Raw genomic sequence first — 27,471 nt, forward strand, 5'->3', positions numbered from 1 at the left:
TCAATGTGTCTCTCTCACATTGATGGTTCTCTCTCTCTTTTTCTTTCCACCTTCCTCCCTCTCTTCCACTCTCTCTCTCTCAAAAAAAAAAAAAAAAATCAATGGAAAATATCCTCCAATGAGGATTAACAAAAAAATTAATTTCCCCCCTCAATTTGTCTTTAGCCTAAGGTATGTGGCTCCTATAGCTTCATTAGCTCTTAATCATTTCCTGAGCCCACTTCTTCAGGGTACCTTTCTCTTAGGGTTAAACCAGTAACTGCCAAAGAAATAAATAAAAATTGAAAACTGATCTCTCACAACTATTTGCACTCCTTCTACAAGATGCCATGTACTTGGGCAGTATTCTAAACCTTTAGGTCCAGATCAAAAAACACTCACATATAAAGGAACTTTAGAAGATTTATTGTTGGGTTCTCCTCACCATAAGGTTTTCTTTCTTTCCATTTAACAGAAGCATCTGGCTGGACTGGTTTATAAAAGTTCATGGCAGTTGGTGAAGGTTTTAGCTCTTTAATACTAATAATCTTGTTACTAGTTCTTTTGTATACAGATACCCCTCAGATGACTGTCCTTATTGAAATGGAAAAGCTGCTCTAACTGGCCTGAGCAAAATGTGGATTTATACTGCTCAAGTAATTGTTCCCGGTCACAACAAATTATTTCCTTAGATGAGACACCCTTAACTGGTCATGAAAGTCCTCAGAGTGTGTCTTCCAGTCAGAGGCACAGAATCCGAAACCTGGATGATATTACAGATGCCATGCGACCATCCTCTACATTTAAAAATAAGGAAATCAAGCCCTGGCCGGTTTGGCTCAGCGGTTGGAGCGTCGGCCTGCGGTACAGAGAGACCTGGGTTCGGTTCCCGCTAAGGGCCCGTACCTTGGTTGCAGTTTGTCCCCGGCCCTGGTTGGTCATGTGGGTGGCAGCCACTCGATGTGTCCCTTCACGTCGATGTTTCTCTCTCTCTCTCTCTCTCTCTCTCTCTCTCTCTCCCTCTCGCTCTATCTGAACAAAAAATGGAAAAAAGTCCTCGGGTGAGGATAAAAAAAAAAAATAAGGAAATCAAGGTTTCATAAGTAAAAAATGGTGAAGCTAGGGCTGAAACTGAGATCTTATCACTCTTATATCATGTTCTTTCTGCCAAAGAAAGGTTATTATTATTTATTTATTTTTGGTACGTGCCCCTAGGGGGAACTGAACCCGGGACTCTGGTCCACAGGCTGACGCTCCAACTGCTGAGCCAATCTGGCCAGGGCAAAGAAAGGTTATTTTTATTGCCAATTTACATCTCAGAGAACTTAGGCTTTATTCATACATAAAAGCATAAAGTTATTTTGTTTATAAAATCAATTTTTAATGCACTGAAAAACAAATTCATCTCTGGTGTGTGTGTATTTTTCTATCCTCACCTGAGGACGTTTTTGCACTTATCTTCAGATAGAGCGGGAGGGAGAGAAAGAGGAAGAGCGAGAGAGAGAAACATCGATGCGAGAGAGACACATCGAATAGTCTCCACCCACACGACTCCAACTGGGGCCGGGGACAAACTGCAACCAAGGTACATGCTCTTACCCGGAACCGAACCCAGGTCCCTCTGGTCTGTGGGCCGACGCTCCAGAGCAGCATATTCATCTAACAAACATTTATTGAGCATTTTCATGTGTCTGACACGGTGCTAGGATATAAAGGTGAGTAAGACACTGTCCTAAACTCAAAGAAGCTCAGGGTCCTCCTGGACCTGCCAGTGGAACACTGACTTGGGATGTGGCCATATATCCTCTACATTTGAGGCAGAGGAGGACAGAGGAGGTGACACAGTGGCACAGACACCAAACCAATGGGATGCACCCTGGTTCTGCCTCAGATCTGAGTTGAATCCCATCTCCCCACTCACATGTTATATGACTTTGAGCAAGTCTCTTAGTCTTTCTTTGTTGCACTTTTCTCCTTTGTAGAACGAGGGTCAGAGTAGCCATGTCAGTGTGGTTTCAGGGCTAAATGACATAATACATGCAATGTACTTGGAAAAACGCTTAGCACTCAATAAATATTAGTTACCTTCTTCACTGTTGAAAAGCTGCGGTGGAAATCACATCTATCCTGTTCACTTCTTGCAAGAATAGACTTCTTGTAAGATTGAATGAAATAATGCATTCTATAATATTTTTAAACATTATTATTATATTTCTGTTACCACTATATTATCATAGTTACCCCTTGTTTCTTACTTATCTTACTCCGTGTTTCTTCCCAGCTGAAACATTCCAACCACTTAAAACCCATCCATGTGGCCCCAACGACCCTCTGAAAAACATGAACAGAGAAAAGTAAGAGGTAGGATATAATTACCATGTAACAGTATGTATACTGTTGCTACAGCTGCTGTAATCAAGTACCACAAACCGGTGGCCTAAACAACAAATCTGTTTCAGTTCCTAAGACCAGTCGTGCAAGATGAAAGTGTGGGCAGGGCTGGTTCCTTCTGAGGCTGTGAAGAAGAATCCGTTCTTGCCTCTCTCCTGGCTTCTGGTGATTTCTCAGCAATATTTGTCATTTCTTGGATTGTAGATGCTTCACTCTGATATCAGCCTTCACCATTATATAGCATTCTGCTTGTGTGCCAGCAAATCGATTTGTCCAAATTTGCCTTTTTCATAAGGATGGGGTCATATTACATTGGGGCCCATCCTGAATGACCTCTTAACTGAATCATCTGTAAGGACCCTGTTTGGAAACAGGGTCTCATTCACAAATACTAGAGATTCGCACTTCTGTTTATTTTGGGAGGACACAGTGCAACCTGTAACAATGACTAATAGCAGGTTTCCCCATGGACCAAAGCAAAATGTTGCCTCTCTGGGTTCCAACACAGTAGTCGTAGCCTACCATGTATCATTCTAATTCTACATTCGACAGACTCACTCTGCTCATTCAGCACTTGCTCTAACATGCATGTGCTTAATGCTTAGAATAACAGCAAAACAACAACAATAACAAAGAAACAGACCTGTGTCCTCTATCAGGAGTTCACCACCCACTGTAGGAGCTCTATGTAGATAAAAATAGCAGTATTAGAATGCAGAAATAAAGTGACAGTCATTAACAAGAACTAGAGGTGACTTTCCATAGCATTTCAAGGCAGCAAGAGATGCAGTGTATCCAAAGAAGGCTATTTTGATGAGGTGACATTTGAAATGGTCCTTGAAGGATGGGTAAGAATTGGCCACATGAAGATGGAGGGAAAGGGGACCTGTGAAAACAAAGACATAAAGTTATCAGTTGGTGTGGCTCAAGACACATAAAAATATCCTCAACAACCTGTGTCCTCAAAGTATTAGTCGGGCTTCTGTTCCTCCTTCCGCTTCTTTCCCCACCTCACACCATCACCACCTTCTGCACAGATTAGGAAAAGCAGGTCACTCTCCTGCCTTTACAGAACTTGTGTGAGCTAGTTGTGACTCACTTTATAGATAAGCACACAGAGTCAGGCTGAGTGCAGTGTACCCAGTAATCCCAGGAAAGTCTCTTCTGATAACTTTGGGTCATATAAGCAATTCAAGGTCAAAATCATATTAGGTCAGTCAAACTCTCCCACTGGGTAGTAAGGCATATAAATACATATAGTCTTAAATTCTTACTTTATTAACGTGAGTTTCTCCTCTTGTAACTGAATCCTACTTTCAGTCAGATCTGAGGAATCCCTAAGTAAAAGCCAAATATTACATTTCATAGGACAGTTGTATTGTTAGGAGAGAAGTATTCTTAGAGCTTAACAATAACTTATCAAAATAAACAGGACTTCCGCAGAATGGACTCACATAAACTATTTAGATCAACAGAAAGATCCACCCAGAGTAGAGTAAACCCTATATACACCCTGGAATGAAGTCTACCTTCAGAGGGTGGTTGAGGTTTCACTGAGCATCCTGTAAGAATACTCTGAAGTTTCTGGACTTTTCTGGAGGTGGAGGTAAGAATGGAAAATTACTAGATGAAGCCGTTGAGGTCTCCCCTCACACTTTGGCTTGGCACAAGGTATCACTCGCTCCTCGTTCTGACATGCTCTGTGAAGACAAACCAAGAGGGTTCATTTTAAATCATGGCAACACCTCTTCACACTTACTCTATAGATTCTTATGAAGTACTTCTCATCTCATAGCAACAGTGGCCATGTATGTGCAAGAAATGGTAACAATCAATCATGTTATCGGGCTGGCTCTTCAGATGACCAGAAGAGTTCAGTTGATGCTTCCTACCAGGGCAAAACACAGAAGTAGCCTTTGAGAATAAATTCATTCAAGGGCAGTACAGACTGAGAAATAACATCCAAGATGGTCATCAAACTAAAATATATATACATACATGCATAAAAATGATACGATATTGGTCAATGCAAATAAACATAGCAGTGTTACTTACAATAGTCAAGATCTGGAAACAGCCCAAGTACCCATCAGTAGAGGGTGGATGAAATGCTGTGCAACCTTTACACAGTGAAACACGATATGGCTCTAAAAAGAATGATCTCTTACCTTTTGCGACAGCACGGATGGACCTGCAGATTATTATGCTAAACAAAATAAGCCAGACAGAGAGAGACAAATACCATATGCTCTCACTTATATGTGGAATTGAATGAACAAAATAAACTGATGAACAAAATAGAACCAGAGGCATGAAAACATGGAACAGACTGAGGTCAGAGGGGAGGTGGTGGTGGGAACTGGATGAAAGAAGGGGAAGGGATTAACCATATATGAGTAAAAAGAACATATATGAGTAATCCATGGACACAGACAACAGTGTGGTGATGGCCAGATTGGGGGGTGGGGGGAGCGCTGAGTGGAGGTGGGGAAAACAGGGGACATTTGTAATAGTGTCAACAATTAAAAACAAAAGAATGTCACCAGAATATAAAATCCTTATCAACTTTATAAACATCCTCATCTGGCCATGCCCTTACCTCCAGCTGTTACCAAAATGCTTTTTTGAATTGGATTCAGCATGCCCTCTTGTTTCTGGCCCACAGGAGGTACTCAGTGAATGGAAACATGGGCTGACTGAGAGAGAGGCGATAGCATTAGCCTGATCTCAAAGGGACCCTGACAGTTTATCACGAAAGGTTATGATGAACAATTCTGTCAACAGAGACTGACATGAAGCTCTGGGAAAGAGGCTGGGTTTGTTTACCTGCTGTGTAGTAAACAGCGTAGACATCCAATATGCCTCACTGTCATGCTCATGGTATTAAATATTTCACTGTCATGTCTGTCACAGTGGTCAGGGCAGCGGCACAGTTCCAGTAGCCTTGGGTACCTGCTACCACCATGCAGCTGCAGGAGGCCTCCATGAACATGAGAGGCTGTGTTTTCTCTTTGATCGCTGGTCCCAAGTGCATTTCTCAGCACACTCGTCACCTGGGCCCACGAGTTAGAACGCATACACTTTAGTTCTTTCCTGTGCTCTGCTGAGCCTCTGAGCTGGATTCAACTCAAAGTCCCCAAACCAATTTGATCGTGAATACTTTTTCATGCAACAGCTATTAATATTTGATAAACATCTGGAGAAATTATGTTTTGTGGTAATTTGTACATTAACAATATTTTATGAAAATTTTTAACATCTTTCTATAGTCCGAAAGGGTTTTATGACTTCTTTTTTGTTTATTAATTTCCTGGTACCTATAATCATTTGTACTAAAATCACCCCTTTTTGCTGGCAACACAGGTTTGATTTTTTTTTTAACACTTTACCAACATATGCATTTGTACATGCTACTCTTTTTTAAATCCTCACCCAGGATATGTTTAACTTTAGAGAGAGGAAGGGAAGGGGAGAGAGAGAGAGAGAGAGAGAGAGAGAGAGAGAACATCAATGTGAGAGAGAAACTTTAATCAGTTGCCCTCCATACACACTCCAACCAGAATCAAACCTGCAACCCTGACTGGAACTTAAACCTGCAACATTTGGTGTACAGGGTGACACACTCTAGCCAGCTGAGCCACCCGGCCAGGGCGACATGCAACTCTCCTAACCATGAAGGTCCTGGGTGCTGTGGGCCCTGGGTGAGGTTGCCATTTTTAAGACAGCTGGTTTGCAGGCAGGGGTGGCACAGCCCACTGTGCGAGAAGCAGTGGGCCGCCAGCCTGGCAGTAGAGGACAGGTGAGGGAGAATGGGTGGAGTGAGGACAGCCCTGCCCCTAAGAAGGGGAAGAACCTCTACTGAGCTGGACGAAGCAGGTGAGCCTGCTGGAGGCCTCCACGCACAGCTCTGGAACCAGAATCCAGTCCTCTGGGCCAGCCCTTCTCCCAGACACTCATGTCTCTGTGGTCCCTAACTGCCCCAGGTGGCCTTTGTTTTCTGGAAGGTGAGGAGGAGAGCTTGCAAGAGAATGGAGTAGAAACATAATGGGAGAGCCTGGACACACTACGGCTGCGCATTTGCTGCCCACACTCGTCTGTGCCCCGCTCCGCCCACCTGTGCAGGACGCCTGCCCAGTTTCTGAGAGTGGGGTTGATGGCCTCTGCTCACCCTTAGCTGTGATTAGTGGAGCTGAACCTCCCAGAAGGAATTAAGTTATACAAGCAGCTTTGAAGACCAGTGTCTGCAGGAGGCACCCTTGGACTCCAGTGTGGCAGGCCAAGTCTGCCTCAGGCCGGGGTGGGGAGTGATGCAGGTTTATTCCTGCACCTGCCTCCAGAGAGTCTGACTTGCGTCCTCCAAAGGCCACCTCCCTTCACAGTGTCAGGTGCCACATGACCACATGTGGCCAGCCACATAGTCCTCTGCCTTCGTCCAAACCACCACAGACCTAATGGACTTCACTTTAGTAACATCCTGCTGAAAATGCATAACCTGAGTCTAATTATGAGGAAATATCACATAAACTGCAATTGAGGGAATTCTACAAAACAACCGACATGTACTTAAAAAAAAAGAGTCAGTACGATGAAGCACAGAAAAGACTGAGGAACTGTTCTAAATGAAGGACAGACTAAGGAGCCATGAAAACAAATGTAAAGCAGGACCTGGAATTTTCTTTTGCTGTAGAGCATATTTTGGGGACAATTGCCAATATTTGAATTTGGTCTGCAGATTCATTGTGTTGTATCAGTGTTAGTTTCCTGATAAGAGAATGTTTCTGTTTTTAAGAAGATACACAAAGTATTTAGGGGTAAAGGGGTACCATGTCTGCAACTCATTCTCAAATAAGTCTATAGCTAGATAGATATGGTTAAGCGTTAACAGCTGGAGAATCTGGCTGAAGGATATCTGGTGAATCTTTGTGCTATTTTTGGAACTTTTCTCTAAGTCTGAAATTATGTCAAAATGAAAAGCTAACTACATGAGGTGCTAGACCATAAGAGCAACTAGAAAACAGATATTACTCCTGTAGAATTAGAAGTGGGGACAGGGCAGATAGTAGGGCCCTGAAACCGGCGTGAAGGAGGGAGAGTTAACACCGGGGCCAGTTTGCTCAGAGGAAAAACAGAAATGAAGTCATGAGCAATTCTCCCTCTTACTCTTTGGACACTCTCCAGTAGGTCCCAGAAACCCCTGATCTGACTACATGAGACAATTTTACCATTTTGGTTTAATTACCATGTAACACAATCTTGTGTATCATTCATTGAGTGACAAATCAGTGTTGTAAATTTGATAAGATTCCAATCCTAATTATGTTATTGGTGTTATTAGTATTATTATTTGGCTCAGTCTCAACAATTTTTTGTTCAGGTAGCTTGGTTGTTTCTTTATGATGTAAAAGAATTAAGGACTGTCACTAGATTTAGCCCTGTTTGCTCTCAGGCACACTGTGCTATTTCTGGGGTGTGTCAGGCTGAGAAGCCCCAGCTTTGTAGAAGTCACTGTCAACTATGCGTTATGAGCTGTGGCTTTGATGTCTGTCAGGCAGACAGAACGGGGCTCAAATCCAGCACCTGCCACTTCAGCAAGGTGAATTTGGGTGAATCACCTACCACCTTGGAGGCCCTCTTATTATCTATCAAGTGTAGAAAATAAAACTTGGTTGGTATGAGGGTTAACTGGAGGCTTTAATGTAACAGTACCTGTCCAGTTGCTGGGTGGCAGTTGTGACGTAAACCCTCTGGAAGAAACTTCTTCCTGAAGAACTCTGGGTGACCCGCCCCTCTCCTCCTGTGGAGCAGCGCTCCATCCCTCCAAGCAAAGTGAACACTCCTTCCAACAACCCTTACCTACTTTCCCCAAAGCCAGTGTTTTTTATGTCAATTCGTGCCTTTGTGCCTGCCACTACAAATAGGAAATTTAATTAAATGGCAAATTCAAAATATGAGTGAAAATGTTTCTGTATAAACGAAGTTGAATATTTGGAAACAGTCACAGCTAAATCATAAAAGCAAAGAGTTCTGCTGAATTAGGGGTTGGTGAAGCAGCTACAGAAAGTCCGGGATGGTGGGTGAGCCGGCTTTGCAGCCTGCCCTCTGCTTCCACCCAGGTGTGATTAGAAATCAGATATGAGATTTCCTGGGGACCATTTAGGTAGGAAAGATGACGCAGAATGCCAAGCAGGGGACTCATGCTCAGAGGAAACACCCTGGCATTACACAAGAGATTAGCAGTGAGCGAATATATTTTAGGTGAAGTTCCAGTAAAAGGCACATTTTATGATTTCCCCACTTTAAACCACTTTTTTGAATCATTAGTCCAAAATGTGTCAGATGAAAGGCTTTCTAGTGTATTTTATTGAGAAGGTGGTGACAGACGACACCCATTTGTTTGGCAGACACACCCCATATTCTCCCAGGAAGTTTGCTCCGGGCTCTTTCACAGTGGTTCCGTCTCAGCTGCTCCTTGGAACCACCGGGGGAGCTTTAAGGCTTCTGATGATCAGATCTCCCCTCGCTGCCCCCCAACTTGGATTTGATTGTTTGGATAGGGCCTGGGCAAGGGAGGCTCATGTGCCACCAGGGTTGAGTGCCACTGCTCTGTATTATTTACTACGTGGGCCTGAGAAATCAGGTCTGTAACCCCGTTTGCAAGAGCCAGATGGAGAGTCTTAGTCTCCACTCCTCCCCTTCCTGCAAGGCCGACCAGAGGCTTGTGCAAACAATCTGTAAGAGTTCCTGAGCTGGGCTGAGGTGCCTGAATCCCCGGAGGGCAGCTCCCAGAGGAATGGAAGGGGCACGGAGGACAGACCATAGCAGGGGGACAAGCTGCAGATCAGCCGGCAAGGTGGGCAGTGCGACAGTGCACCGAGAGTGACCGATCTTGGCTGAAAGGGCTGTGGGCTGTGGTCAGACGTGATGATGAAGGAGAATTTCCTTAAGGTCAGGCGTTTCATTTTCCTACCAGTGGGTGATGGTATGTTCTTATGAAGAGCCGATTATCGTTATTTGCAGTGGTTATGGTCTATAAAGTTGCCACAACCAATGTATTCGCTTATATTGAACCATCATTCCTAGAAGGAATATAAGGTTAGGTCACTGTGAGCCTCTGGCCACCACATTTTCATCAAATGATTTATGGGTACCCTTGTTTTAACTGAATCTGTTTATTTTTTTAATCAATTTTTAGAGAGGGAATAAGGGAGAAAGGGAGGGAGGAAGAGAGAAATATTGATGTGAGAGAGAAACATCGATTGGTTGCCTCCCATACAAGCCCCCACTTGGAATTGAACCTGCAACCTAGGTATATGCCCTGACCAGAATTGGACCCGCAACCTTCCTGTGCATGGGCAACACGGAGCCACATCAGCTAGGGCTGTATGAATCTGTTTAAAGACACCTTATTTAATATATATTGTTGCCCTGGCCAGTGTTGCTCAGCGGTTAGAGCAGCAGCCCAAAAACCATAGAGTCTCGGATTCAATTCCTGGTCAGGGGCATGTACCTCAGTTGAGTGTTTGGTCCCTGGCCCTGGTTGGGGCCATGCAGGAGGCAAACAATTGATGTCTCTCTTACATCGATGTTTCTCTCTCTCTCCCTCCCACTCTATCTAAAAATAAATTAATGAAAAACTATCCTAAGGTGAGGATTTTATATACATATATATACATATGTATATATATGTGTGTGTGTGTGTATAGATATATAAAAAATCTGTTGACTCACTAACACTTAACTCACAGCCAACAGCAGTGTAACTCATGCCTGAACCAAGTTCCTCTAACACACATATTTCCTCCATAAGTCACGTCACAGCCTTCTTGTGCTGGGAACACTAGACAGAACTTCAGCACTACACTTACTGGTAGTGAAATCACAAACAAAAAGTACAAAGATGCAAAAAAAACATGGCACTACATGGTTCACAAAGAGGACACATGTTTACTGTTTATATAACACAGAAGCTAAAACAAGAAGGCAGAGCATCGTCTTGTTTGACCTCAGCTGGGAATGAATGTGGAGAAACTCAAGTTTTCATTGCTTTGTTCATGTCCATGAATGACTGTGAAGTGATATTAGGTACTGATTTGGGGGTTACAAATACACTTTAGTGAGTAACTGAATTTGCAAATACGGAATCTGAAAACATGTAGATGGACTATACATAGTTGATGCCATTTCCACTCCTTGCTCTTTCTGTCCTCTTCCGTCATATCCCTCACTTTCTGCAAAGCCTGCTTCCCTGTGAAGGGGTCTTTGTTGATTTGCAACCTGTCTCTAATCATTCCATTCTGTGCTCAATTCTTTTTTTTTTAGTCCTCACCCGAGGACATTTTTTGATATTTTGTTCAGATAGAGTGGGAGGAAGAGAGAGAGAGAGAGAGAGAGAGAGAGAGAGAGAGAGAGAGAGATATGAAAGGGATACATTGAGTGGTTGCCAACACACGACCCAACCAGGGCCGGGGACAAACTGCAACCGAGGTACGTGCCCTCAGCGGGAACCGAACCCTGGTCTCTCCGGACCGCAGACCGACGTTCTAACCGCTGAGGCAAACTGGCCAGGGCTGTGCTCGATTCTTATAGTAGATACTGTTGAGACAACTCAGTTCATAAATCAATGACCCAATCCATCAATACTAATGAAGTATTTTTAAAAAACGTTTTAAAAATCCTCACCCGAGCCCTGGCCAGTTTGGCTCAGCGGTTAGAGCGTCGGCCTGCGGTCCGGAGAGACCCGGGTTCGGTTCCCGCTGAGGGCACGTACTTCGGTTGCAGTTTGTCCCCGGCCCTGGTTGGTTGTGCGGGTGGCAGCCACTCGGTGTGTCCCTTCACGACGATGTTTCTCTCTCTCTCCCTTCCTCTCTCTCTCCCTCCCACTCTATCTGTACAAAAAAATGGAGAATATCCTCGGGTGAGGATAAAAAAAAAAATCCTCACCCGAGGATATTTTTCCATTGATTTTCAGTGGGGGGGACATTGGGGGGGCATCGATGTGAGTAAGATACATTGATTGGTCCATGGGCCAACACTCTAACTGGCGAGGGCCTAATGAAGTATTTTAAAGCACCTAATAGAATTTTTGAGAGGTACAATGGGAAAGAGCAATGCATTCCAAAGAGGGGTTTACTATCTACCAGTAGTTGAAAATTAAAGTACCTAAGTCTGGTTTAAAATAAATGTTGCCCACTTTAAGAGCTCTGGATGAATAAAGTGATACACTAGGATGCTTGCGAATGAGGAGTTAGAAGTGGTGGAGTTAGAGCTGGGTGCAAGCCAGTTCTGATACTTTGTTCCTTACTATAAGAGACATCTTACCAGAAAACAAAACACAGGATATTCCAGATGGATGAATCAACACCAAATATTTTGTGTCCCATTCTTTATTGCTACATGCCTTTAGCCAAGATCTCAAGGAGTCATTAATAACAGCAGACATTTTAATTTAGGGCCAATATATTTAAGAAGTCATCATGAAGAAAAGTCCAGGAAATGAGCCTTCAGACAGTGAATTACTCCATAGGATCTGTGACAGATTTCACTCACATGCTTAACCTCTTTGTACTCTCTGCCTGGTGGGTTTGGCTCAGTGGTCTGAGCTCGTCCCATGGACTGAGAGGTCCCGGTTCGAATGTGGATCAGAGCACATGCCTGAGTCATGTGCTGAATACCCAGTCGGGGGTGTGCAGGAGGCAGCCAATCGATGTCTCTCTCTCTCTCACATTTATGTTTCCATCTCCCTCTCCCTTTCTCTCTCTCTCTCTAAAAAAAAAAAAAAAAAAAAAAAAAAAAAATCAATAAAAACTTATTAAAAAACAAACAACAAAAAACTTGATACTCTGTTACCAGTAACAAATGACTAGTGTATGAATTTTGTTACCAGGTGGCTGACCTGTTTGCTGGACTGTGGCTGTAGCCTTCTGAGGTGGGGACAGCCTCTTAAGGACATTCTTAATAAAAGGTCTAAAATGTTTAGCCCTGAATCTGGTACCTAATAGTCCCTCTGTAAGTGTTTGCTATTATTCACAGAAGGACAAAATTTCCCACAAGGTGCTGTTTATTTCCTTGTAAGTTCTACAAGGCAGTGTAATGTTGGGATCTTGTGAGCAGAATCTTGCTTACAAGTGGACATCCACAGTGACTGAGACTAATATTACATCTTGCATTTGTAAGTGGCATTTACTGACTTGGAACATGAGCTTGGAGATGCAGTCATTCTTTGACATACCTGCCATGTACTAAACACAATGTTTACATGTGGGATACAAAGACAGCAGAAACGAAAGAATAACAGTGAATTACTGTGTGCTAGGCGCAGTGGGAGTCCTTTACAGAGGACATTTCATTCTCCCAGTAACCCTGCGAGGTAGGCTTCCTCATCTCCTTTTTCCCGGAGGAAATGAGTGTTTTGAGGAAATGGTAATTATCAGGCCATTTAACTCCACAGACCCTTGTCCCCATCAACATCTTAACATCCCCATGTACACTCTTAAGGAGCTTATTCTGTACTGATAAAGAACTCAATGTGACCCTGAGCTTCAACTTGGCACATCTCACCGTCTCTACAGAACTCCAAATGTTGGGAGATCGGAGTGCGCCTTTTCTGCTGCCGGGGGCACCCCACTTCCTAAAACCTTGGGGAGTAGGTTGAAGAGAAGGAGAAGTTCGGGTTCGCCAAGACTCCCTGGAAGGTCGCCTCCACAGGAGAACCTTGGACCCGAGGCGCCCCCCCCCCCAAGTTGCACACTGGTACACTAGGTTTCTTTGCCTTCAAAGCTCTGCGCGACGGCCACACCAAAGATCCCAACCTTGGGCAGGGGCCAAACGGTCACTTCCCCGCCCCCCGGGCGCAGTATGCAAATCCGAGCACCAGGAAGTAGCGGGGACCTCTCCGCCGAGCCCAGCGACAGTCAGTTCCTCTCCCGCCGCGCTGGGCCGCCCGCAGCTCTCCTCCCCGGCCGTGGCGCCTCCGGGCCCGACGCGCTGCAGCCTCCAGCCCGCGCGGCAGGCGGGGCGGCCGCGCCACCTCGGGCCGGAGCCCACAGCCCCTCGCCCCTCGCCCCTCGCCCTGCGTCCTCGGTGACCGGCCCGCAGCCCCTCTCTTCGCCGGCCCCGCTGGGCCGCCCCGTCGCGCCCCCGGCTCTGAACTCAAGTCACCGTGGAGCGCCGCCGCCACCGCCCCCGCCGATCCGCAACTTTCCCGGCGAGCTGGTGAGTCCCAGGCGTGAGCCCGGGGGGTGGGGCAGGAGCGCCAGGGAAAACCAGCTGGGGGCCAGGCGTGGGGTCGGCCGTGGATGTGGGGTCGACCCTGGACCGGAGGCCAGCTCGGACCGCAGGAGCAAGGGACGCGCGTCGCTTCTTGACCGTCCAGGTGCCTGGCCTGGCGGGTAGGGCACCCAAATGCCGTCAGCCTGTGGGTGACCGGGGCCTGGAAGGGGGGGCGGTGGGGGCGGGCAGTTCCGCAGGTGTCTTCTCCCTAGAGCCACGCAGGGGAGTGGTGGGAGGGGCAGGGGCGGAGGCACCGAGGGGCCCTCTGGCGCGCACGCGAGGGCGGGGTGCAGGGCCGGGAGCGCAGCGGGAAAGCCCCTCTCCACATTGAGCCGGTGCGCGGCGGGGATCCCAGCCGGGACCCTGGCGGGGACTCCTCGGGTTGCACAATCTGGGCTCCCCGCTGGTCCCTGGGTCCTCCAAAGCAAGGGGTGGGCCTCAGTCCGGGCCCTCTCCCAGGCCCGCGGGCAGCTGTCCTCCTGGGGAGCCCCGGCAGGAGCGTGACGTCTAGGGGCTGCGGCGGAGGCTGTTGTGCACCCTCCCGCTGAGCCGGGCGCCTCAAGGCCTGCGGACCGACTGTCCGGTGCCTCCGCCCCCGAGAGGAAGCGAGAGTTATTTTAAGAATTCAGGGGTTGCCTTTCCTTCGCCTTGGGGGAAGGGTGTAGCGCCAGTTCCCACTTTCCTGTGTTATCTTGACCGACTGTGTCAGCTTCTGCATGCCATGCATTTGCAGTGTGCCTTCTAATAGCTGGCGTGCTATGTGTTCTCATGGTCGTGTCTCTAATTGTGTGTGTGTGTGCGTCTTACGCCAAATCCCACCCAACTGTTTGACCATCTCAGAGTTGAGTGCGGGCCTGAGGGCTTTGAAAGTTCCTAGCCAAGTGTGAACTTGGGCCTATGACTGAAATTCCTTGTTTGGATTTCCCAGTCTTTGGGAGACCGTATCTACCTCCTGAGCCATTTATTACACTAAAACCCCAAACACATACTAGGCATTCATGAAAGACTCTATTATCGCCCAGGCCAGTTTGGCTCAGCGGTTAGAGCGTCGGCCTGCGGTCCGGAGAGACCCGGGTTCGGTTCCCGCTAAGGGCACGTACTTCGGTTGCAGTTTGTCCCCGGCCCTGGTTGGTCGTGCGGGTGGCAGCCACTCGATGTGTCCCTTCACGTCGATGTTTCGCTCTCTCTCTCCCTTCCTCTCTATCTGTACAAAAAATGGAAAAATATCCTCGGGTGAGGATAAAAAAAGAAAGACTCTATTATTTATGGCAAATAATTATGATCATAAAAAATGAGGCTCCCTGGTTCTTTGCAATGTGATGATTTCAAATCTATCCAATTGAGTCACCTGGCCTTACTAATAAATCTGCTTAATATACCAGAGGTTTGCTGTCCCAAAGCAGGACCTAGAGTCTGGCTTACCCTAAGAGCTAGCCACTAAGGGTGTTTGACTGCCTTTTGATTTGTTGGCTGCCCCCAGTTGGCTGTAGGGTTCTGGAGGGATGGGGTGCTCTCTCTGTACTGGGAACCAACGCCGCAAGCAGTGTGGAGGGAGTAGGCAATGACAGTACAGGTACTTACTAAGCACTCAAAGCCCTTTCTGAGTAAGGTAAACTCTGCTGGCAAAGGGTGAAATTTAGATAGTCCCTGATTTTCATTTGGAGATAAGGAGGTCTTGAGGCTTAAAGAAATATAATTTGATCACAAGAGACTTTTGGTGACTGGACCTGTATGGATGCTGAGTGGGACACTCCTCTTTCTAAATGAAGGGTGGAGGACCCAATGTCAGGGAAAATGGCAGCCAGGAAACTGAGTTTGGGTTTCTGCGACCATTTACCAGAACTGTGATTTGGGATACGTTACTTGGGCCATTAACTCAGCCAGTATTTCCTTTATTACAGTAACCAGAGTTATATTATGACTTGCTCCCACGTGTGCAGTCTATATGAACAACTACAACAAAGCTCCATGACAACAGCTTTATTTGTCTTGGCCGAAATGATAGCCCAGGAGCTTGTCACATAGTTGAGATTACAGATATAGAGAAAGGAATGGCAGTCTGGCCCTGTGCAAGGCAGAAGGAGCAGGGCTGGGGTTCCCAAGACATTTGAAGCCCACTGGCCCTCGGTTCTGGTTTCTAAAATGGGATCTGAGGGACTTTAGCACTATCCTAGTGCTGCTGCTCTAAGTGGGAAGCTCCGCTCAAGACTGATGATTCTGCTATTTTACCTGGAGAGGGAGCTTGAATTGGAGTATAAGATGTAGCCTGCAAAAGTTGTTTGCCCAATCCAAAAAGACCCACTTTCTCTCAGAGTCATTGGTCTTGCAAAGGTATGTGGAGAATTTGTAATATTGCTTGCCCCCTCCCCTTCCCTGGCATTCTTTTAGCAGAAAAGTAGTCCAGCAGTTTGGCAAATCAATGATTTTCAAAGCCTTTTATAAAGTTCCATTGTATTTGTATTCAGAAATAAATTGCAAAAACATCTGAGATGCCATTTGGTTCAAATGAATTTATGGAGTTGTCATTTAATAATATTAAACCTTATTATCTATAAACAAACCTATACTAGTTTTAAATCTGTATAAATAACAATACAGTGGGTACTCATGCTGAGCATGGGACATTGTTATAGCTCACGCACACTGCTGGTATCAGGGATCTCCATGTCCTCAGGTGTGGACACTATTAATGTTGAAAGCCACCACAATCATTAGTGGGAGCATTGATCAATGACACATCAGACCTCTCTTGGGCACTTCTTGGCAATGATGGTGCCAAAACCTTTTGCTTACCCAGGGCTCTGAAGCCTTCCTGAGCTCTGATTTCATTTGAACATCTCATGGCCCCCTGGGGGTAGGCAGGGACAGATGTAGAAAAAGAAGTGTGGTGGCATGTTCAAGGTCACAGAACTGGGTAAGTGGCACCATTAGGCAGAGTAAGTATATTTCTGGCTCCCACTTTAGGACTTCTCTCCTTTTCTACCTTTGGACCTATAGTAGGTAACTCATTTACTTAAAAGCAAATAAATTATTTTATCATTTAACACACATTTTTAAAACAGTATCACGGGTAATTTTCTTCCATCACTTGGTAATTATCTGAACTAAGTGACTAGCTGCTCAGGACAAATCAGCAGATTTGGGTTCTTCTAGGGTTGTTAGGCTGGACTGGGAAGATGACCTTCTGTGCTTTCTGCGTTGCTTCCTGTTGGGGGAGGGGAGACCTCTGATCACTGCCAAGGTGGCACTGGGCTGGCTGCCATCAGGGCAGCTCCAGTGATGGCTATCAGCTGCATACTGGTTAATGCAGAAGTACTTTGCAGTTTCTTCTCAATGAGCCTCCTTATATGGTTGTTATATAGGGCTTGGCAAAAGTAGGTTTATAGTTGTTTGTATGGAAAATAATATAATAACTAATAAATACAAGAATAAACTGTTTGACATACTGACAGCTGTAAACCTACTTTTGCCCCCCTGTATCAATGAGGGCACCCTCCAGGGTGAATCTATAAAGGAGATGGGACCCATAGGATGCACCCCATTCACAGGGCACCTGCGATGCGCAAGGTGCTGTCCTAAGCCTACGGTACTACAATAGCTAGACACTGCCTCCATCTTTTAAGATTGGTAATGAAGACTAGGACATAGAAGAGGAAGTTGTTGTTTTTCTTTTTTTTCAGTCAGAAATATTGGAAGATTTTTTACAGTTGCCTAGCTTCCTGATACTTAAATTGTGAAATATTAACTTCACTCTATCATCATTTCTAAAGTTTATTTTACGTAAGTTCCCATTGGGTGGAGAAGTCCAAGTGTAGAAAATAGTATGGAAATCTGCCAATTGAGGAATCAGAGTTTTGGAACAGGCCAATTGAAAGACCGGGACCTTCTTTTAGATATCTTTAGCTTAAGTTAGCTGGGAGGGGCTCTCTTGTAATTTAGAATGGCAAGTTTTCATAATTACTTGGCATGATGTGTTAAAAAAGGCTCATCCATGCTGAGAAGTTGCAGATTCTATAATGGCCTTTGTTCATCATTCTTGTACTTCAGTTTCTGGCAGTACTGAACTGTCAACTTTCCTTCTTTGCCACAAAGCTACTTCTTGAAAGTTAGTTATATTTACATTAGGATGGAGTTTCAATTTTTATAAAACTCGAAGTGTTGATTATTTAACTGTGCTTAGTAACCCTCCCCATTTCCAGTCTCCCTTCCGTAGATCCTGTCTTCAACTCTTTCCCCTCCTTTTTTTAAACAAAGCCTTCAAACCATGAATTGACATGATAGGAGTGGTCCATTAAGGGAAGAGATTTTGGTTTAGTCTCATTGTAACTCTGTTCGTTTTTTAGAATGCTAAGATGTATAAATGATGTTCCATAAAGTTACACAAATGGGGCTGCATTTACAGACTCCATTTGAGAGATTGTTTCTTAATGCTTGAGACTGCTCTCATTGAACTATAGGACCCTGGAAAGAAGGCTTCATCCCTGTAGCTTTGGGGTTTTTTTCCTTTTTACAGTCCATACTGTACAGTCAAATATTGCTGGGCTGCCAGCACTCCCACTTCCTGTGAGCATCTAAGATCACTCTCTCGACTCGTCATTGACCATAATCCATACCAATAGGAAATCTTTGCCAAATGGAAGCTTCTCCCCAATTCTCCTTCCTCTCTCTATTGGTACACCATGTGGTTGGGAGTTGGACCCATTTTTCTTTTTTGGGGGTACATGCCCCTAGCGGGAACCGAACCTGGGACTCTCTGGTCCGCAGGCCAATGCTCCAACCGCTGAGCCGAATAGGCCAGGGCTGGACCCATTTTTCTGTGCTGATGAGAGTACACCGTAAGATTGCGTACTCTCATGGAAAGATGGGTCTGGATTCATTCTGACTCCAACTAGAGAAATGACATCTTCTTGGTGTTTGCGCCTTTAGCCACCTTCAGTCTTCCTGTAAATGTTAGCCCCAACGGAGGTGAGGGGAATGGAGAAGCTTATTTTAGGGCCACGTGGGGAGAGGGGGGACCACTTCTGCTTTCCACTGGGAAGCTGTGTCACGGAGAGCAGAGAGAGGCCAGAGCGAGAAGGCCCGAGGGAGGCGGTGGCGAGGAAGTGATACTTCCTCCTGCTTCGAAGGCACTAGGCCTGTCATTTGCCTGCAGCCCCCTGCTTCTTCACCACCCGACACCACTTTTTCCTTAGGGTTCTTTCTACCACCCCTTGCTCTGTTCATTTTCACTTTGCCTTTGAGAAGGGAGTAGGGAAGCAGGGGGAGAGAGAGAAAAAATGAATTTAGTCCTCAGTGTAGAGCCTTCTTTGGCAGAGCCCGTGGTGGCCATGCTTGAGTTTTAAGCAACAGAAAGATGTACATGTTGAAATTCTCCATCATGGAAACCATTATGAAACTCTTAAGTAGAGGTTTTGAAATCCTTCAATGTTCAGGCAACCTAATAATTTCTTAATCCTAACTACAATGGTTCGGTGCTGTTGTTAACATTACTTAAGTTACAGCCTTTGGTTAAATTTTTGGGATTGAGCAGTGGCTGTCAAACGTTTGAACGACAACCCAAATTCTGGAACATATTTGACCTTGTGCCCAAATGCACATTTTTCTGTATGCAAAAAAAATTTTTTTTTGAGCCCCTCCTCCCAGGTGGTTGGGCGGTGGGATCGGAGCAGTCCTTTTGAGACCAGCCTGGTGAGATCTGTCAGGATTGAAACACACAGAGACAAGTGCAGCAGTTCCACAAGCGCCAGTCCAAGAGGAAGGTTTATTAAACAAATACAAATTAAGATGCATCTTAATTGTAGATATCTTAAAATCATATTAAATTACACTTACTAAGATGAAAGATATTTTTAAAAAGCTGAACACAAACTAATAAGCAATTTATAATACAATTTCTGAAATGAAATATTCATATGTAAGACACAATCTGTAAGCTCTGCATATCAGTAATTTTTATACTAAAGTTTTAATAGTGGTTATTTCTGAGGGATGGGCAAACGCTGCTTTTTTTCTTATGTACATTTTTTTTAAAAAGGAATGTTACTTACATGACTTTAAAATAGCAGTATATTGAGCAATGGAGCCATCATGACTGCAGAAGAAATGCGAGAGCCATTAGGAAACTTTGGGGCAAATGTGGCTATTGTGACATTTGTATGGGTATAGTTGTACCAGACCTGCCCTTGGAGGACATACTGTACTATGAGTGTTGTAAATAGAGGTGTTCTCTTTCTTTTTAAAAAAATCTTTTTTTAAAAGATTGATTTTAGAGAGAAAGGAAGGGAGAGAGAGAGAGAAACATTGATTTATTGTTCCACTTGTTTATGCATTTATTGGTTGATGTTTGTATGTCCCTGACCCAGGATGGAACCTGGGAGGATGCTCTAACCAAATGAGCTACTTGGGCAGGACTTACAGAGGTACTGTCTTAAAGACAATACCACTTCTGGTATTTAGTTATATTTAGTATTGAGTTAAGCAATTTTTTCTCGAATACCCACTGTGAGGCAGGCACAGTGTGCCTCAGAAGGGGGAAACAAATGTGGGGATGATGGTGGAAATCCCCAAGGCCACCTGGGCATGTGACCCTGGGAGGAACCGGGCTGGGAAGGAACAGATCTCGTTGGCGCAGGAATCATTCTGAGGCCCGAAAACTCGGTCTGAGAGGCAGTCAAGAGGAGTGGAGGACCTTGTTCAAGGAGTGTGGGATGCTCATTAGGAACTAAATTTTGGATTTTATCGTGTAAACAAAGGAGAATCATTGGAGCCTTTTAGTGGGAAGGCTATTTTCCCATCACAATCAGCCTCTTGCCTGGACTTTTTCATTATCAGGTATTGATGTTGCCAAATGATAAAGAGACATTGAGCATTGCTTACTGCTTTGATTAGGTGGGTGCTCATCTGAGGGACCTCCAGAGACTTCTGCAGAGATTAACTTGAGGTACTTGGTAAGTTTCCTAAATGATGATGATCTTGCTCAAACCTTTATCTACATCTTCTTGAAGAAATAAGCAATTTGGAGTTGAGGCCTAAGTTTCTATGAGGTTAGTATTTTCCACTTGATTTAGGAGAATATGTTGTAAAGCAGCAGCTTGGTGTTGGAATTGTGCTTTTGCTATATAAATTAGTTTATCAAAAGTATCACCATAATTAGGAGTGGCATTATTTGGTCAAAATGACATAATTTGCCAATTCTGAGGGTAATTACCTTGCATAGTCAGACTTAGCATGTTGAATAGCTACTGTATTTGATGTCTATTGTTAATATGTAAGACTATTAATAAATAAGTTATTAACGTTATTAATAACATTAATAATTAATGCTGATTATTAATTTTAGATTTGAGAAGAGACAGTATAATGTGGTGGAAAGAAAATAGGCTTCCAAATTAGACGGGTCTGAGTTCCTGTCTAGGCTCCAGTTCTTGTGACTTTAGTCAAGTTACTTATTCTCACCATTTCTTTATTTATAAAATGATAATAATACCTACTCAGGTGTGTGGTGGTGATTAACAGAGCTAATATATAATCTCTTAATAGTGTTTCTGGAACACTTTTTACTAGACTGTGGGCTTCCCTCTTAGAAGGGAAGAACTCTGTTCATTCTTTCCATCCACAAGTATATTCAGTTGACCCTTGCACAGCATGGGTTCGAATGGCATGGGTCCACTTATTCCTGGACTAATAGTATTTTTTTTTTTTTTTATCTGCAGTTAGGAATCCGAGGATAGGGAAAGCCAACTGTATGCATTGTTCTGTGCCATTTTATATAAGGGACTTGAGCATCTGCCAGGGATCCTAGAACCAATCCTCCACAGTTACTAAAAGGGATTCTTGTAGTTAAGTTTGTGGGGATTCACTGCATGGAGGTCAGCACCCCTACCCCCAGTATTGTCAAGGGTCAGTTGGACTAAATAAAAACTTTATATATTGTCACAGTCTGGGAAACAGTCAGAGTCTGGTGGGGGAGTCAATCATAAACCATCCTACCTAGCACAGTGTTTACGAGAGGCTCAGGTGTCTGGTCAGTTGAATTTGTAATCTGGCTGTGAGGTACCAGGAATTGCCAGAGGCTACAGGGGTCAAAGGATGGTCTCCGCATCCAAAGATGCTGCAGATAGTGGGGGCATGGGGACATAAACGAGTGTGATCAGTGCTGTCCTGAGGTACAAAATGCTCTGCCTGCAGAAGGAAGGGCTGGTGGTCATAGTGAGGACAAGATGCTAGAGCAGGGCCTGGGAGGGGGAGAGGAATTGTCCGGTTGGAAAATGCAAAGGTGTGAAAGAGCCGGGGGATTCCAGAAAGGTGAAGGTTCTCCTGCCTGGGCTACGGGGATGGACTGCATCCTTAAATAATGAGAGACTTTGTAATATGGAAAGTGACAGGCAAATATAGTAATGGATGCACTCCCTAGCTTCAAGTTAATTTTTAATATTGACTTATGTTAATCAATATAATCAAATACACACCATAAAAGTTGTTTTTTTGTATCTCTGAAACATACTGACCTTTTAAATTGTTTCAAATGTACTGGATGCCAAATATATATTAAAAAGAAATTTTACTGACCTGGTTAGAGTATTGGTCCACGGACCAACCGGGTTCGGTTCCTGCTAAGGGCATGTACCTCGGTTGCAATTCATCCCCGGCCCTGGTCTGCTTTTTGGTTTTCAGCTATTTTTAAAGTTTTAATAAGATAACCACTAACTGAGGATTTCATTGAAGTTTTTCTTAAATTTCTCTCCAAGTAAATCATCTTTCAAGAGTCTATTAGAAAATAATTTTCTGAATGCTTTGGTGAATGACTCTCAAATGTTACATTGTTGCTCTAGTTGTAAGTTTTTAACTAAGGTAATTCTATACAATCCAATAGAACAAATGATGCCCCCTCTGGTGTCAAGTGTCAACTGCTAGGCTTTTGACATCATCTGTCTACCTCCGTATCAAACACTGGCATCATTGAATCTATAGAAGGAAGATATTTTGGTAGTGTGTCTTACACATAGTCCTTAACAGGTAGTCACTTTCCCTTGAACGTTGGATCCCAAATATTAGTGCCTGCCACAGGTGATTCTAATGCAGATAATGGATGTCACATTATGCGAAGCACTGTGACATGGATATCCCTGTTGCCCAAACACCATTACTGCACCTCTCTTCTTAACAGAACCAGATTATTTCAGGATTCCTTGTCTCCCCTGGAGTTTCATCAGAAGTCTTCCCCATCCCCATCTGTGGTGGCCCTGACTGTTAAAAGGTTCCTGTTCTTGCCAGAGATTGCTTCATGAGTGGATGAGTGTTCTTGGGTTTGTACAGTAATCATTAAAGCAAGGTAATGTTCCAAAGATGGTCCTAAGATATGAGCAGAAAAGGAGCAAGGGAGGGAGGAGACAAGGCAAATTAGGGGTAGATGAGGAATAAAGAAACAAAAAACCTTATGTAAAAGTTGAAAAATTAGAAGGAAAATGCAAGTTATTTTGATTACTAATTTGTAATGTACATGGTATGTGGCTGTCCACTCTGTGTTTCTTCTAATCACACAGACTGGTGTGACATTAATGCTGATAACTGGGCTTCTGTAACCATAATTTATTTTTAAATGTATATTTGTTGAGTGTTGTGTTTGACATTGTAATAAATGCTTGGGGAAAAACATAAACATTGTTAAGTGTGAGGTTCCTTCCCTAGAAGAGTTTATTGTGCTTTTATGTCTCTGGGCCGTTCACAGACCAGAAGACTAACACATTAATTTGCTGTGGTCATGGGCAGGACAATAACCTTCTTGCTCAGGTGATTCCTGGGCACCTGGATTAGTGCACAGAAACCATTTCTGGTAAGAAGGAGGACAGTGTGTGTCAGGTGGTTAGAGTACAGGAAATGGAGTTTAATCACTTTTGGGCTCCAATTCCAGGTTTGTCCCATCCTAGCAATGGGACAGATGTCTCAGGGTCCTATATTTAAACCTCAAAGGTTGGTTGTGAGGATTCCAGGGTGCAGTGTGTGATGGATTCAGAGCTAGCCACGTGTGAGACATGTAGCTAATGGTAGTCATTGTTATTGTTATTATCAAAAGAAAGTTGCTTAGGGTAGCTGCTATTAAACAAAACCAAACAGCAACCAAAACAAACACTGGATAACAAGTGTCAGTGAGTATGTGGAAGAACTGGAAACCCTTTTTTTTTCCTCACCCAAGGACATTCTTGCATTTATCTTCAGATAGAGCAGGAGGGAGAGAGGGAGTGAGAGAAACATCGACGTGAGAGAGACACATGGACGGGTTGCCACCCACACAACCCCAACCGAGGTGGGGAACGAACCGCAACCAAGGTTTGTGCCCTTAGCGGGAACCGAACCCGGGTCTCTCTGGTCCGTGGGGCTACGCTCTAACTGCTGAGCCAAACCAGTCAGGGCGAAACTGGAACCCTTGACACTGCTTATGGAAAGTAAATGGTGAAACTGTTATGATAAATGGTATGGCAGTTCCTTAAAATGAAACATAGCCCTGGATGGTGTGGCTCAGTTGACTGGGCGTCGTCCCATGCACCAAGCAAGAGGTCACTGGTTTGATTCCCTGTCCGGGCACATGTCCGGGTTTTGGGCTTGGTCCCCAGTAGAGGACATGCAGGAGACAGCTGATGGATGTTTCTCTCCCCCCCCCCCCCTTTCTCTTTCTCTAAAATTGATAAAAACACATTTAAAAATTAAACATAGAATTACCATATGATCCAGCAATTCCATTCCTGGTTTTATATACCCCAAAGAATTGAAAACAGTCTCAAAGAGATATTTGTACACCGATGTTCATGAGATTTTTACTTATTTATTTATTTTTGTGGTACGTGCCCCTAGTGGGAACCGAACCTGGGACTCTCTGGTCTGCAGGCCAACACTCAACCACTGAGCCAAACTGGCCAGGGCTTACACCGATGTTCATAACAACGTTATTCACATTAGTAAATGGATGCAAGCAACAAGATATGTTTTATCCGTACAGTGGAATAGCATTCAGCCTTAAAAGGGAAGGGAATTCCGACCCACACTAAAACATTAATGAACCTTGAGAACAGTATGTTAAGAGAAATAAGCCAGTCACAAAAGGACAAATACTGTATAATTCTACTTATTGGAGGTACTCAGAGTAGTCAAATTTGCATGGACAGAAAGTACAATAGTGGCTGGCAGGGACTGGGGTGAGGGGAAAACGGAATTCTTATTTAATGGGTCTAGAGTTTTAGTTTTACCAGACGAAGAGAGTTCTGGAGGTGGGTGGTGGTGACGGAACACGAGACAGTACTCAGTACCTCTGCTTGCACATAGTGCTTTAGACGTAAATCTTATGTGCTTTTTATCCCAATTTTAAAAATGGTTTTTTAAAAGTTGCTTGATAAGCAGGAATGTGTACAAATAGATGAGAGTGGTCTAGAGGATATTTCATTGCGTTTGATAAATTTCCCTTATTCCGACTGGGGGTTTGCCCACCAAGCTGACTAGAGCTCCCCCTTTTTGAGAGGGAGGAGACAGGGTCTTTATTTAACTGGATCGTTTAATACAGGGCCACGTGGACTAATGGCTGACAAGATATTGAAATGACTGGTGTGTGTGAGAGAGGGACAGTACGATAACCGAGCATTTTAAAGGTAGAGATTGTGGAGTAGAGACTGAAGGAGGAGCTTTCTAACAATCCCAGCTGCCGGCCGGAGACGGCTGGAGTGTGCCGGGGTCCTTCTCCGTCCTTAGCAGCTTGTAAGCACTAAGTGAATTCCTTAGAGGACGTTTTAAAAAAGTTGAACTAAATGACTCTAAAACGGGCTTTCTGATTGGACAATTCTGTTGTTTCTAGCCATGTATACTCACTGATTCTAAATCACAGAATAGGAAGGAATATTTTTCATGGAGTTAAAGGGGAGCTTTTAAAGAGTTTTCCCAACACTGGAGTGTTTTGTTTTGTTTTTCTTTTAAGTATAACATACACCTGGAAAAGTACGGCAAACAGACAAGTCTAGGTCAAAGCAAACCATCATGTATCCACCCTCAAATCAAAAAGCCGAATGGTGCTTGCACCTACTGTCTCCCTAGACACCCCCCAAAATTTTTTTCCTCAAAGGCATCTACCATCCTGCTCCTAGTTTTAGCCTAATTTTCAGTGTTGGCGTTGTAGCAGTGAAACATGAAAGATTGCAAAGCAGCACAAGGCCATTTGGTTTGGCAGATAAACAGGTTTTCAAATCGTGGGTTCGGCTGCACAGGCATCTCTGTGTGTTAAATTACTGCAGTGCAGAGAGAGCGGGTCCTTGTCCTGTTTTATACCCTGGTATTCAGGTGCTCAAATTCTCACAGGTGAGTTTGATCAGAGCCTTACTCAAATTCCTTTGATTCAACCATTAGTTAATAAAATTAGATGACAGTAGCCATAAATAGCTTGTTTTTTTTTTTACCCATCTCTGCATAGCTAAGTATATTTATAAATGTGGGTGTGATAAGGGTGGTTTCCAGTGACCCACATGTAATCAAACATCCTGCTCTGGGACACAGAGCCGGTCTGTGCAGACATTTGAAAGAACTGACTGGCTCTGTGCATTCAGTTATGACTTTCCTCAGTAAGGAGGACTCACTTTTCTGATGTGAAAGAACACAGCATCCTTATTACTGACTGTTCTGCTTTATGTCGTTTCAACGTTTATTTTTGTTGGGGGTGAGAGCGAACCATGGTTTGACCTGTGAAATTTATTAATCAATGAAGCAACGCTTCATTTATTCATCATTCAGAAAACATTGCTGGGCTCCTCACTGGTCATGAATAGGCATGGATAGGACTTGCAGTCACATTCATCAGCTCTCAATAGCAGAATTGTTCCATCTATACTCAGGATGTTAAAATATTTGAAAAACTCAAATGAGGAATATAAATTTCTATTTCATATGCAGTAGAAAGAACACACAGGCAGCTGAGTACAGAGGTGTGTCTTCCTGTGACAGGGTTGCAGCTGTGATTCAGACCAGGTCAGGAATAACCAGGAGGCAGTGAGGAGCCCACAGTTTGCCCGCTGCCGGTGGCCCCGGTTGCATTTTCCTTTGGCCACAGTGCCTGATGCTGGGCATCTCTGCATTTTTCTGCTTACCTGCTGACAGCTGCTGGAAGATCTGAGCAAGGAGAGAATCCTGGGATGGAGGGAGGAGAGGATTAGACTGAGGACACTGACCCGAGCAGAGTAATTCTTACTTGAAGCTTGCATTCCTCAGTGGAGAATACAAAAAAATAAAAGATGGGAAAAAACTTAGCTGGATTCCTTACTTACCCTGATGAAGAATGAAGGGTGTGCATTAGTAACAGCAGAGCAGCTTGTGGGGAGTGTGTCACTCCGGATGAACTTTGGGGTGTCTGCAGAGCAGTGTCATGTCACAGTTACTAACAAAGACCCAGGAATGTGGTTCTAAGCCATGCTTTGTCACGTACTAGTCTTGTGGGGAGGGGGGTGTTAGATGAAGTTCTTTAAGCTCATCTGGCCTCGTTTTCCTAGTCCATGACAGTAATAATCACAGGCTTATCATGTATCTCATTCGGCTATTGCAAGGATTAAGTGAGGTAAAAGCCCTGAGAGCTCTTGGAGAAATTTAACTCAAGACACACTTTGGACTATTGTTTTAGATTCAAGTTTAGTACCCCTAGCTCTTTCTTGATACGGAGGATCCCCGCCACCTTCCACATTTATGGTATCCCCAGACTGTTTTGACTAGATTCACTTATACCTCTCCCTGAGTCCTGGGGGACTCTGAATTTTGGTGTACACATCAGATACAAATTCATTCTTTTAAAAATGTTGCAGAAGGCAAAGG

The 27,471-nt window shown here is 44.3% G+C and overlaps 1 protein-coding gene and 1 long non-coding RNA gene across 5 annotated transcripts in view; one reads left to right on the plus strand and one right to left on the minus strand.

Moving 5' to 3' along the window:
* Positions 1 to 2,154: 2,154 nt before the first annotated feature.
* LOC118631368 lies at positions 2,155 to 26,993 on the minus strand. The gene is made up of 6 exons (XR_004959827.1): positions 26,934 to 26,993; positions 26,757 to 26,796; positions 3,900 to 4,070; positions 3,645 to 3,707; positions 3,014 to 3,256; positions 2,155 to 2,310 (listed from the first exon to the last, which is right to left on the minus strand). It is a non-coding gene; the product is annotated as an uncharacterized LOC118631368 (long non-coding RNA).
* The window catches only part of LYN (LYN proto-oncogene, Src family tyrosine kinase), a 125,479-nt gene continuing 111,274 nt past the window's right edge, over positions 13,267 to 27,471 (plus strand). The window contains exon 1 of one of the 4 annotated variants that reach the window (XM_036263653.1): positions 13,267 to 13,581. The gene's annotated coding sequence lies outside the window, so the exon portion shown is untranslated. Of the gene's footprint in view, positions 13,582 to 19,572; positions 20,586 to 27,471 lie in introns of those variants that run through there. The other 3 variants (XM_036263656.1, XM_036263654.1, XM_036263655.1) reach the window with 3 other exon arrangements.

The sequence above is a fragment of the Molossus molossus genome, unplaced genomic scaffold (assembly GCF_014108415.1).
Source record: "Molossus molossus isolate mMolMol1 unplaced genomic scaffold, mMolMol1.p scaffold_m16_p_16, whole genome shotgun sequence".
In the NCBI taxonomy this organism is placed as follows: domain Eukaryota; kingdom Metazoa; phylum Chordata; class Mammalia; order Chiroptera; family Molossidae; genus Molossus; species Molossus molossus.